This window comes from Hippoglossus hippoglossus, chromosome 4, assembly GCF_009819705.1.
Source record: "Hippoglossus hippoglossus isolate fHipHip1 chromosome 4, fHipHip1.pri, whole genome shotgun sequence".
Taxonomy (NCBI): Eukaryota; Metazoa; Chordata; class Actinopteri; order Pleuronectiformes; family Pleuronectidae; genus Hippoglossus; species Hippoglossus hippoglossus.
The window spans coordinates 9587366-9601911 of NC_047154.1; the positions used below are offsets into that span (position 1 = coordinate 9587366).

General features: G+C 42.2%; 1 protein-coding gene across 1 annotated transcript in view; it reads left to right on the plus strand.

The window, feature by feature from the left end:
* The window catches only part of yjefn3 (YjeF N-terminal domain containing 3), a 42771-nt gene that overhangs the window by 13331 nt on the left and 14894 nt on the right, over positions 1-14546 (plus strand). The gene's annotated exons all lie outside the window — the stretch shown is intronic.

Below are 14546 nucleotides of genomic sequence, written 5' to 3' on the forward strand. Positions count from 1 at the left end.
GCAGGTGGAAGTTGAGGGTTGCCAGATCACAATCGAGTATCCCTCATCTCTCGGTCCTTCATTCTCTACCATAATCAACATTTTGCACAAAAAGCTGAAATCTGGCATCTCACAGTTGCTGCATTGATCATTTAATCATTTATTCAAAAGCATTTAAAAACAGAACAAAACAGCCCAGGACTCAAGGGTTAGGATGGATAAGGACAATTGAGCAACACCTAGACATAAGTAGTCCAAACCTAAACATGTGCCCATGGAAGAATGATAAGTCAACATGCAGAGTGTAGTTTTTTTAAGTGGTGACAGTTGAATTAAGTTCCTGTTGATTTATCTTTCTTCCATGGGACGCTCGAGATTAGATACCAGAGATAATGGTTTCCATTGTTATCCATTAGCTACACCGACTGCATATAGTCCAAGTGGACTAATAAAGCTAGTGTTATACTGTCTCTTTTTATGAGTAACCAGAGTCTAATATCTGCCAGATGGTTCTAGTGATACAAACCAGTGTGAGTTGATGAGGGTGATTGCAGCCGTGACAGAAGCTGGCTTTGCATGAAGGTTCCTCCTCAATGTCTCATCTGTACCTCCCTCCCCCCCCCCCCCCCCCCCCCCTCCACACCCTGCTGTTGCTCTTTAAAGAGGGAGGTGATGAAGATTGATTCAACTCACTTCCGTATAAACCTGAGCACCTTGTTTATGGACTCACACAGACACATGCGCACAGGCACACAGAAAATCCACCAAATCTCGGCCCAGTACACCCCGCTGGGCTCCCCGGGCTGCACAGCTTGTATGACATTCTGTTCCTAATGTATGGGAAATGCCACATGTGCATACATTACAGCCGAGCCTGTCAGCCTTAAAAGCCGTCGGTTGCCCAAGGTTACAGCTGCACATGCAGACCTTTAAAAGACAAGCTCGCCTTTTAGCGAGGGACGACGCCAACGGCCAGTCTGGAGCCGGGACAAAGTTGGAGTGGCAGCTAGAATTGAATATGCGTTGGAGTCGTGAAGCTGTTGCATGCGTTAGGTGAATACGTGTCAATAACACAACACCATGCCACTAATTGCTCATGTGAAATGCCACCAGAGGAGAGGTTCATGTTTGAGCGACTGACTCACATCCCTCTGATCCTCTGAGGCTGGTCTCTCCTGTTTTGTTCAGGTTTATTGCTGCTGCTCCGTTCTCATTAGAGACGACTCCTGTCTCACGTCTCAGCATTATTTTCATCTCTCCCATCATCATTGTTGTTTTCGTTCAAAGGATCCCCGAAGAATACTCTCTTCATCATCTCTGCCATTACCCTCCGTGTCTTCACAGCTCTCAAACATCCCCCCCTGCCACCTATGGGTCGTAAACACTCCCACACACAAGTGCCCACGCACACACTCATATGCATGCATACACACACGGCGGCATGGCTGCGAAAGGTCGGCCGAATGCCAATTTCAATGTGATAGCTCTCTGGTCCTCTCATGATTCCCCCTACCGCTGTGCTCATCAATTATACACAGCCTGTGCATTGTGCGTGTCTGTGTGTGTGGGTGCAGGTGCATTTGTGTTGGTCTGCCGTTGTGTCAGAAATCAATTCTTGCATGGTGCGAAGGCTTTTGGCTGAACACGAGGGTGGCAGAAATTGAGAGATGGCAGTATTGAGGGATTGAATCTTTGAAAGCTCACGAAGGTGCTCTCGAATGTTTCCGACCTGAGTGTTTTCTGTTTCCATCATTGGATGATTGGGCAGGAAGAGATTGAGCAATTTATAAGTAGGGAGTTCAAAGAAAAGTGAAGAGTTTTTCAGCCGCAGCAGATGCATTGTGTTCCTTTTGTCCTCCCCTGGCTTTGTTTGGGGATTCTCTCGTCTTGCTTTTTTATTGGCGATGCTACAAAATAATAATACAATCCGTAAAAAGTGCAAGCAGGAAGAGGAGATTAGTTGGATCAGTCGTCTTTTGTATCCAAAGATGAAACAAGGCTACATGCTTTACTGGAGGAGCTTCAATCCGCAACAGAGACATTTCATTTAAAAAAATGTATGAAATTATGATTCGGTTTCATCGGCTGTATTGCTCAAATTGGGGGCCCATAGTTTGAGTTGGTAAGCAATAATTGTATGTTTTTTCTGTCTTGAGCATTAAATAGAACAGAATAAAAATGCAATCCTCACTCTGAAATCACTGTCAGAGCTGACAGAATAATGTGAGACCTGCAGGCCTCTTTGTGAATCCTTAGTTTTTCAGCTGAACCTGCCCTGATGCCCCTCCCCGAAGGAGGAACTGGCAGTGTAGGTGCAAGAGTGGCATCAACTCAAGGTTCAGCCTCTGTTTGAAAGAGGTCAAATAAACCAATAAAGAAAAATAAAGGTCACAGTCACATTTTAGTGAAACTAGTCAAGTAAAGGTCAGATTAATGCAGCTGGTACAGATGATATACTTGAGTTGTGAGTAGCACTGCAAACAAATGTTTCTCCGACAGACTTCCTAAGTCTAAATCTCGCTGATCTTGCAGTCAGACCTGCAAAACTCTTCAAGTGCCCCAAAGAAATCTCTAAAGCCTTATTTTCTTTCTACCTTTTTGTATCTAGATTTCTATGGTTTTTAACCTGATAGCATTTACACCTGGTATATATGTGTGTCTCCACACTGAGGTTTAACCTTGATCGCTCTGTCCAGTACACGTCACATCCTGCTTTTGGTCTCATTTGAAGGAGCCTTTGAAATCATAGTGTCTATACAACGTTTTAAACCGTTTTCATCGCATCAATTAACAAATTAAAACCAAACTGATTGAAACATTATCACTTGAACAAACTTCAGTGTAATAAGAACTACCTAAAATGATAGAAACACTCTTTGAGGAAAAACTTGTTGTGTAGTTTTACTTTTTAGTTTGGTCCATGTCCCACCCACTAACATGGAGGAGGCAGGGTTTATGGCCTATCCTGCAATCATATAGTCCATATTTACAAGCAGTGTATTTTCAAAATGCAGCTCTGGTGCATTTACATGCAGCCTCCAAAGTTGCAGCCCTTTGATTGGGACACTAGTCTTCTTTTTATAGCACAAATGATTTCTTCTCGAAAAATCGTGTGCCTACATTACCCAAAATGCAACACCCTTACCAACAAGTTTTGAGTTGGATTCCAGATTCCAGATCTCTATTGTCGTCATACTTGGGTGCAAAGAAATCGTGAGAGGCTTTGCTAAGATATATTTATATAAAGGTGTAAACATATAAATATAGTGTGAATGGAAGGATGCAGCATGTTAGAATTCAATGATTTGATTTTAGCTGCACTGCACATTATTAAATATCAATATTGAGAATTTCACTGCTTTTACCTTTAAAAATGGGTCAGATTACTTTTGTGCACAAGCAGTTATTAACATAAATTCTGCAATAGTCCTCATATCTCCATCTGTAGCAGTATATGTACATATGTGTAAATGTGTGGACTCGTGTCCTCCTCTGTTTTGCTATATCCTTTCCTCCTCCATATTTGTCCTCCTGCTGTGCTTCCCCCACTCTGCAGTTGCACTGTGTCCTGCAGCTAACCAGCCGTGACATCTGGAGCCAAATGGGTGTAAATGCTGCAGACAGAGGCCTCATGAGATTATAGACCCATCTGAAAAACCACAAACAGAATGTTGTTCACCACTGGTGGGTTTCAGTGGTTCTATCAATTTGATGTCAACATTAGCCACATAATGATAAGATCACTGACACTGATTAAACATTGTCTCATGCTGCCACATTAAAGCATTATGCTCTGTGAGTAAAGTATCTATTTAGCCACATCCAGCGGAGAGGGCTGGAGGAAGAGCGTCCTGGTCGTGGCAGGGTTTTATTAGTCTTCCTCCCTTTCCTCAGTCATGCCGGTGGCAGCAGATCTAATTATGCCCTGTCACTTTCTCCGCTGCTCCCTTGTCCTCTGCCGCTCCACCTTCCCTGTCTATCCTTCACTTGCTTTCATTATGGTGTCATAATAGACCTCGCTGTCTCTGCCTCTGCTTTGCCAAATTTTTCATTTTCATTGCAATCTCATAGAATGATAAGGGAGTTTTCTTTTTTCAATCCAAGTCTACGCTGCATCTCAGTCTTCCAAAAAAAAAATTCAAGACCCATTATTCAATCATGTAGGTGAACGCTTTCGAACATACTGAAAATACCATTTGATTGTTGGCTAGAACAGCCAGTACTCATGATGATCGCTGCATGGTGAGGACTGCTTCCTCGACACCACCATGCCTCTCTCAGCTCCAGCTGGCACAGCAACCGTGGCTCTGTGCGTTTCCTATTTTAGTGTATTAACATCTGATTGCATTTGGCCAGATTTATGTTGCTGGGTACCTTGATCGTGCTCAGTGGTTAAAATGAAACTTTAACCACTGAGAATTTGTGTTTTAAATATAGACGTTGTGGAACTTGTAGAGAATAAGAGAACGGTGCACGGGCTGGTGCCTGTAACAAACACATCTGGCAATATTTGTGGGTGGTACTTGAGGGACTGTGTTCTTGTACCTGTGCTTGAATGCTTTAACACATGAAGTCAGCACTATTGGGTGAAAAAAAATGTCCTCCCTGGTTCAAGGCGTGCTGTGAAATTGATGGGTGTGTAGGGAAAGTAGGCAATAGAAAAAAAAATTTCAGCTGTAATAACAGTTTTTCTTAGGGACTTAGGGACATTCTTAAATGTTGTATTAACAGCTGTTGAGTTGATGTGGTGAATTTGTTGTCCAGCCGATATGATGCAAAATCAGCTGCAATAGTTATTTAGGTATATGTAAAAAAAAGAAATTCCAACTATATCTTTATTTTTTGCTCTTTTTTGTTCTCCACGTGCTCCTGAGAGAAATATCGGTCTCTTTGGCTACTTAATCTTCCACTATGTTCACCAGCTAGCCATAAACTTAACAGTAAGAAGACTGAGCTCATGCTTGGAAGGCTGGAGATCTCCTCCTCGTCACTGACTGCTGCTCCATCCCCCGAGGTCCCCAACCTGGGTGTCATTCCTGACTCTTTCCAATCCCACATCAAATCCTGTCACCAAATCCGCCTTCTTTCATCTAAAAAACATCTCCAGACTCCGGCCTTCACTCCCCGACTCCGTGGCAGAAACCCTCATTCATGCCTTCATTACCTGCCGCCTGGAAAACTGTAATGGAGACAGACTTCAGTATGTGCAGAACTCTGCCGCCAGGGTTCTCACCTGCACTAAACCCTGGCAGCAAATCACCACGACCCTCATTCATCTCACTGGCTCCCAATCAAGGCCTGCATCCACTATAAATCCCTCCACGCCCTAGCCCCACTTTATCTAACTGACCTCCTCCATCCCCAACACCAAGCTGTAATCCTTTGGAGACAGAGCCTTCTGTGTCGCAGACCCCCCCCCCCCTCTGGAACTCTCTCCCCGCCAAAATATGCAACGCTGCATCTCTGGACATCTTTAAAAAACTGTTCAAACACCACCTGTTCACTAAGGCTTTTGGCCTCAGTTAATGCTCCACCCTGCCAGTAGTGCTGTTTGTTTCTGTCCTGTTCTGTGCAAATTACTTTCTTTTCTTTTCTCTTTTTGTCCCCACTGACACATGTAAAGCATCCGTGGGTCTCTTGAGAGGTGTTATATAAATTCAAGCTGTTATTATTATTATCATTAACTATCTGTCTGGACTTTAGTGCTAAGCTGTTAGCACAAAGAAACACACTGAAATACCCTGTAGAGCTGAGAGGAACTAGAGAATCTGATAATATTTATCTGCAGTTTCATCAAAACGAGAACTTTCTCTTCACACGTTGTCATTCAACATATTGATTATACTTTATACTTTCATGATAGGGAAGATTACAAAAATAATTGAAGGAAAGAAGTCAAAGGCCTTGTTCAGACATGGGACAACAATCTCATTTTGAAACTAAATGAATTGATTTAAAAAGCACTGCAAATCCAATCCCCAAACTACATCCAGTAGTGTCTCAGCATGTGTCCATATTGACGGAGGAATTGTCTGTGAAAATGTGACTGCTGATCTGCTGGATGTTGAAATGTATTTTGGGTGAGCTACTGAATGCAAGTCTCCTTTTCCTTTGACATAAATGGGCCTAGTGAACAATTTTTTGATGATGATGATTATGGCAACTTTGTTGCTATGGCACCAGGGATCTGCATAAGGGACACACTAGTGAGAGAAATGAGGTCAACCTTTTCCCATCTAAACTGAATAAAATAAACAGTATGGAATTGAAGCTATAATGAAAAGAAATGATTGAAAGGATTTGGGTAGTTGTTGATGCTGTGTGTGTGAAGTCAGTCTGATACATAGGGTCAGTTCCTGATCAGGGAGATAGAGATTTATAAATATAATTATAGCCGAGCCAAGTCCCTCACCAGAGACAAGCTGCTCCTCCTAAAGAGCAGGGCAACTGATAAATTGTCGTTATTAAAGTTCAGGTCACTTAGTAACACACGTGACCGGTCTGCTGTGTTCTGGTCAGCGGGCTTAGAAATTGTGTTAGCCACTGTGCTCCATCTCCAGTACCTAGAGGACGAGACCCAGCGACAGTGAAAATGAATCGGATGTGACAACATGCAATTTGTGATGCTGATGGCCCCTGGCCTCAGAGCGGGGGGTGCAGGGTTTAAAGCCGAGGCAGAGGTGGATATTCTGGACAAAGTGAAAGGATTAAGGAGCACTCAGGAGGCCACAGGGTGTTGCAACCTGTGGTCAAGTGGGGGTGTGTATGTTTTTGTGCTCGAATGCATCTGCGTGTGCTTTATATGTATGTGTGTGTGTGTGTGTGTGTGTGTGTGTGTGTGTGTGTGTGTGTGTGTGTGTGTGTGTGTGTGTGTGTGTGTGTGTGTGTGTGTGTGTCTGTGGATGGGTGCTCCTCCATCTAGATAACAGCCATGCACATGACATCTAAATATGAGGGATAAGTAGACCTGATCCACGGATGGACATTAGCATCTTGAGGACACTCACACAGAGGAAATAAAGCACTTACGTGAGCCTGCCAGCACCTGTGGCTTCGGGTAAACATAATCCATCCATGTTTTATGTCCACAGGTGCATGGCTGCTCTGCGACACCATGAGTTATGAGAGCAAAACGCAGGAGCCACTGATTGAGATCATCTAAAGAATGTCCGTCTCATTGTACCGGATATGAGGAACATGAGCAGACAGATAAACTGATTAAGCCGGATTTGAAAGAATGATGCTGGTGGAGACGTCGTATGGATGTGATTGTGTCCCTCTGTGTCTCACACACACACACACACACATCACATATAGCCAGGGCTAAATTATTACCAAAGGAGACTTGAAACTAAGTGAATCATGCATCCTGATTGGATAAGAATTGAGCAGTATGAAGGGGTTCATGCTGGGCAGTTAGAAAGGGACCATATGGAGGAGCAGGGCGAGCTCCTATCTGCCAGCTGAGGCTGTTTATGACACACTGCTGCAGCCCCTGGTCCTCCGTAAAAACACTATCTATCTTATGGCTTCTAAAAATCTAAACAAGTGACTTTGAGTAACAGTGATTCATATTTTGAGCTTGTGTGTCCACAGATAATTTCACAGCCTGCAGTTCTATACCACCTTTTTTTGCACGTAAAAAATATCTGAATGCATGTTTTAAATATTTGCCACTAAAGAAATATTTTGTGCATGTGTACGAAAAAATTGTGCAGGGATATTTTTAAATGGTAAATGGTAAATGGTTTTGTATTTATATAGCGCTTTTCTAGTCTTGATGACCACTCAAAGCACTTTAACAGTGTATTTACACCTGAGCTGACTAACCAATCAACACGTTGCTCACTCATTAAGAAAAATTGAACAAAATCGGCAAATACAAACAAGTCATAATAACAGACAAAGACATTTATAAGATAGAGTAGGATGCATGTTTAGATGTTAAAGCAGTATAACAAATGAAACATAGTATAGTAGAAAAAGTATGTAATATAAGAGTAATATAGTTTAAAGCTAGATGTATATAATTATTAATAAAAGCCTATAAATATAAAAGTGTGTATGAGAATTATATTTTAGTATCATAATTACAATCATAACAATAAAAACATAGATAACTGACAATTTGCTTGATCAAATATGGCGGCGGCGTCAATGGTTGGTCCAGTGTCTCGTGCAGTCGTCTCTTTGTCTGTGGTCAGAAAAGAACTTGATAAAATAAAATAAAAAACTTGAATTTGTGAGATTTAGTTTTCTGTTACAATTTCACAAATTCTAATTTGCTCACTCAAGGTGATACCGCATACAACTGCAAGCTGTGAAAACATTTATGAACATTTTCCCAAGGCCATAATGTTAATGATCCTTATTTGACTCCATAGCAGTTGTAATGAGCCCCACTCACTTATGTCGACTCTATTTCAAATGACACAACGCACATTAATGCACGTCAAGTACCAGGGTCAATCATGTGAATGTGCCATAAAGGGCACATTTTAATCTGCAGTCCATGATTTGTGTTTTGGGTTTGCAAATATTTAACTTTAAATAAAAAATGTCTCATTTAGCCAGGTACCTCAAAAACCCATCATATATCTAACTATACACTCAGATAGTCTAGACAGATACACTCAGACATAAATCTCTGTGGGTCATTGATTTTTCAATTGAGCTAAGTTTATGTAACCACCTGTTTCTTATTTGTTGTGTTTGAGTTATTGTACTTTTTCCTTTCAGAGACAAAAATAGTGCCTTTTCATGTTATTGCGAGTAATTGGTTTCAGAAAATCCTCCCCCGATGCACCCCTCTTTTATGGTGTTCCCACTGATGCCTTTATAGAAGTCATTTTCTATTTTACTCTCATTTTACTGAACAAGGACGAAGCATCCAGCGTCTCCCTGCCCCCCCATTATTCCCTGTTACATGGTCTCTTAGCTGGAGGCTGCAGGACTTCCTGGAGGCCCCCTCCAGGAGGCTTGCCTGATGATGAAAGGTGTCCTGAGATGACACTATTACACACAATTAGATGCACACCCACACCTGGGAAAACCCACAGATAATCTGGTTAAGATAGCAGGGGATCCATTCTGCCAGCAACATAGCGCATGCTGTAATGCCGCGGAGAACATAACCACGACTGTCCATCAGCATGATGCCAAAATTACGACCAAAACCTTTTAGCTGGAACGAGGCTGCGTGCTTATAATGAGATTATTGCAGGGCAGCGATGACAGGTCTGCAGCCTCACCTCTGTAGTTGCATTCTGCGTTTTTCCTCTAAAGGCATTCTTCAGGTATTGATATAAAACCCACAAAACAAATTACATCAGCCAGGGTGAGTCATCTCCCATGTTCTCTCTCGGTCTCTGTTCTCTCTCTCTCTCTCTGCACGCATCTTTTACTGTCAGCCCTCCATCTGCCGTCACCCTGGCTCAGTGAAGTGTAAAGCAGAGCAGAGGCAGAGGATGGAGAAATACGAGGTCGAGAGAGGCAGAGGAAGACGGAGAACGAACATGAATAAGGGTAAACTAGGGAGAAAGAGTTGGGGATCAAATGAGAACCAAGTGACCGACTGAAAGGAAAAATCAGCGTGGAGATCACTGCAGGGTCTTCTGCTGCACTTCGGTTCCTCAGAATGTGATGCACATTCAGGTCAAGGTATTTCAGCATCAGGGCGCAGAAGCATCTTTTGATATTTACCAAGGTTAAATGAGATGTCCTATTTGTCATCATGAGAATCGTATCCAATTTTGAAATGTTATTATTAGCCTGAATTGAGAGCAGATGTATACATATAGTTGTGACATATATACGGCGATAGACAGCACGCGTGTAGTTTTCAAAAGAGATATTATTCTGTTTCTAGTTTCGAGAGGTTGAGTCATGTCGAGGATGTTTCAGTTTCCACTGATGCTTGTGGCTATTCAGTAGAACAGCAGCTGTAGCAAACACAAAACATTTCATGTAGATATATATATATATATATATATATATATATGTGCATGGGAAGATATATTTAGGCCCCACTTTCACTTAACTGTGATAGACAGCAACAAAGAAGACGTTAAATTCTATGGAAATGTCACAGTTTCCCTGTTATCAAGATGCCCTTTGTTGCGGTGCTTAATTAGTGTTTAAAAAGGCCTGAAGTATCATCAGAGGTAGTTGAGAGCTACATAAATGCGGCAGGAGGTGGACAGATAGTGGAGGAGAGGAGGGACTAAGAAGAGGGAACCTAATAACAGTGTTTTCATTCTTTCTGTCCTCTCCACAGCAGCAGTCTGACTAATTATTACCTGCTCTTAAATACACCACGACAGTTCCCATTGCACCTGGCCTCTTACTGTGGTGGGTAAAATTCTGTTAATTATCCAACAGAATATCTGGAATAGGTAGATAAGGCAGGGCTGCACCATGGATAAATCGGACTAGAACATTTAAAGAACATTGAAAGAACGTCACTAATGAAGTAAAAGTGTCATAGAATTGTTTTCCGTTAAAACTTGTAGGAAAGAGAGCCAAAAATAAAGTGAGTTTAATTTACTTGTGATTTTCACTGCATTTAAATCTGGATTGTAATAGACATGGAAGTTATTTTAGTCCTGCTCCATTTCTCACCAGCAGATCATCCTGGAAAGGTGGAAATTAGGCAAACAGCGAGGGAGGGGGTGGTGAAATGTGGCTATTTCAGTCTTTCAGAGCTAGAAAAACAGAAGCACTACTGATGCCCAGTGGAGTTCTCATCTCTCACGATACAAGGACACTTCACAGCTTCAGAATGCATACAGTAACGTGTTATTATAGGTTGGCATTACATGGGTGAGTTGTACTGGATGTTGTACTGGATTGTGTAATATGTCGTATTCTCCATTTACAGCTCTATAGCTCGATTTTTGAATTATAGTTTTTCGTAACCACTAATATGCTTAGATTTTGCAGAAACAATAAGAATGTATTATTACTCTGCGATTGCTCGACATAATTTTTTCATTTCGGTGTTTTTATGACCCCTCAACTACTCGATCATTTCTAAAATCATTATTATTTTTGCCGTATATATGCTTCGGTCTTGTACTGCTGCAGTGTGGCAATTTCCCCACAGGGGCCATTAAAGTTTCATTTTACCTTATCTCATGTGTAAAGTAAACAGACTCATTAAGCAGCTTGTGATCACAGTTAAGCAGTGCTACAATGAATATGACATATTGCAGAGGGCACATCACACCCCAGCGTTCAGGGAAATCATCTCTCCCAGTGGGGAGAGGCCGCAGGCTGCTGCATGACTGCTGCAACAGAAGCAACTACTCATAAGAGCTCATTACCTCCACCAGGGAGATTATGTTTTCACCCGTCCTTTCATTTGTTGGTTTGTGAGCAAGATTATGCAAAAATGACTGCATTACTATGAAACTTGGTGGAAAGAAGCGATATGGAGAAGAACCGGTTAAATGGCATCTTCAAACCAAAACACCTCTGTCCACATGTTTTGGGTCTGTTATCAGTTTTAATCCCTGTCCACACTAACATGCCTGGCAACGCATATCACGTGACCACTCATGCACACTGGGCATGCCACTGAGTATTAACTCTTCCCCCACGCATGTAAGCAGTTACATCATCGTAAGATAGCTGTTAGCAAAGACAACGGGGTCAACATTTGCAATATATTATCCATGTTGAGCTCCACACCGGTGACCAAAAAGACCCAATCAGCAAGCAGTTATCTACAGCATCGTTTTCAAACGTCTCTGTTTCTGCATGTCCGGAAAACAAATTATGCACCTGACTTTCAAACTAAAATGGGGTCAGCAGCATCTCCAGTGTGTGTGTGTGTGTGTGTGTGTGTGTGTGTGTGTGTGTGTGTGTGTGTGTGTGTGTGTGTGTGTGTGTGTGTGTGTGTGTGTGTGTGTGTGTGTGTGTGTGTGTGTGTGTGAGAGAGAAAGAGAGAAAACAGCCAGAGTGCTATTCTAGTTTTCTTAAATCCAGGTCTGGGTGACATATATCTGCCTGCCCACTTTCCTTTAGCCTCAGAAGCTACTTGCACATTTAAATGGAATAATAGGTTATGCTAAGGTATTCAGTGTCCTTCAGTAGCTTCAAGTAAATAAATGCCTGGTCAAAGGTTGTAATCAGCAGGATGAGAGATGGTAAACGGTGAAAAAAAAAACACATGCAGTGTGTGTCAGCCATCTGCCATCCTGAACACTGTGCTGCTCCCTTGTGGCAGCACCTCCTGGCTAAAGCCGGAACACCCACAGCACTTTATTCGGTCAGCAAGGTTAAGGATCAATAGTAGCGGCCTGTTCAAGCAGCAGCACTGTTCCTAGGTTCTCCACCCAAAAATAACAACACATCGAATGGGGGCTTTTCTCCCCCCCCCCCCCCGACCCTTAAAGGCAGACAAATTAAATTCACAGTCCTGTTGTAGAATCAATTCAGCTCAGGGAAAGCGGCAAGAGGCTCTGGTGCTAATGGGTGCAGCGGAACATAGAGCGAACCCTGTGGACCGAGGTGAACTTTCCAAAGATCAACTTGTCACACCGACTCAGGAAACTTCCCTGAGGTGAGCTGTGGGTGACAGCTGCTGTCGCTCCACTGGCTCAGGTAAATGCCAGGAGCCCCACATAGAAACACTGGCTTGCCTGCACACGCACACCCGCGCGCGCACACACACACACACACACACACACACACACACACACGAGCAAGGACACATAATATAGAGATTCAGATACAGTCCTTCACTGTAATTGTTATGCACAAACAGAACAGTAACAGTGATTTGTCTTCCTGGAAAATGGATGAAGCGGCACAATAGTTATGACGCAACAGCCCTGGCCAGCGTTATTATTATTGCACTGCATGAAAGCTGAAATTATTTTATTACAGTTAGAAGGATGGCTGTGTACATAAATATGCTGCAAGTGCTGACCTCACTAAAATTCTGCAAACCCATTTAAAACAAATCTGCTGTGGAGCTAATCTGTGCTCTGATTATGTACATGTTTGACTATGGAATATTATGAATCCTCTGTTTGTGGAGGTTCAATTTACCATCAGGATCATTGTTGCTGATGTGGATTGGACATTTAGCGTCACACACACACATACACACACACACACACACACACGCACGCACGCACGCACGCACGCACGCACGCACACACACACACACACAGATCTTGAACGTCGTTGAGAGGTAGTGGAGTGACCCTGTTGAGTCGGTGCTGATTAAAAGCACAATATTGCTTTTGTCCATTGATCCTCCTGCCATGTGCTCTTATTGGCCGGCAGCACTCTGATAAATGATTTTTAATAAGTTTGACACAAATGTCTAATCTCACTTGAATGACTCTGTGGTAATTAAGCAGCACAGTTCAGTCAATTGAAAACATTAATGAAGACAATTGAAAGGGACCGCTTCGGGGCTCAGGTCATGCAGTACAGAGAACGACCACCAGGTGTCTGTAGAGTAATAGGGATATTACAGAATGTTAAAAGATGATGGGACACAGGGTGGATTTTCCCCTCAGCCTCTTCCTGCTCTTTACATTCTGAATAACAGGCGTCAGCACTGTGCAATGTCTCCTGCCCACTGCTCTGTGAGCCGAACTGCATCCATCACACACATTCACACGGACACGCACCTCTGGGGATCGGTTCAGAAGGAATATTTGAACACACATATAAACTGTGTGTAAAGAATGTAAAAACTTATACATAAACTTTATGTTGTGTCCTTAAACTGTACAGCACACACACACAAATGTTAAGTTGTAGTTGTGAGTTTCATGGCCACATTTCCCAGACGCTGTTAAGGTTTGTTATGAGAAGACCTTGACTCATGCATACTGTATATCTCTTAAAAACCTTCCGGCCACACTTGTAGCTTCAGCCGATCATATATAATGACCATTTGACACCGTATGTAAACAGACAAATTATGTGTCACGTTAAAAACTGAAAGTCCCCTTGTAAATGCCCGTGGTAGTGTTGGCCTGCTGCTTTACAGATGTACAGTGGAGTTCTGTTAGAGACCAAGCAGAGAAACACAGGAATCAGGGTTTTGGAATTTGAAAACAGTTTTTCATTTACTCCCAAAATGAGAAGAAACAATACACAAAGTGATTATCAACCAAACTAGGTCCTAAAATGAATCAACAAATGGAACAAAAGTGAAAATAGATAAAAATAAACGGCAACAGAGGAGCTTAGACCTCAACACAGAACTGACCTTACTAATGACAAACAGTTGGAAAATATATATTGGCAGGACAAACCAATTAAACAGACGAGAGGTGGAAAAACAACTGAAACTACAAGTCATTAATACTATAAAACTACAGTTTCATCATTGACAATTTATAAAAAAAATTAAGTATAAATGTTAACAGTAAACTTCATTAACTTAACAAAACTAACCCAAATAGACAAATAAAAAGAATATCTTGCTAAACAAAAGACATGTAACACTGCTCATTGCATTAGGAATATTTTCAATATGCATAAGGCAACTGTGGCTCAGGAGGTCGTCCACGAACCAGAGGGTCGGTGGTTCGATCCCT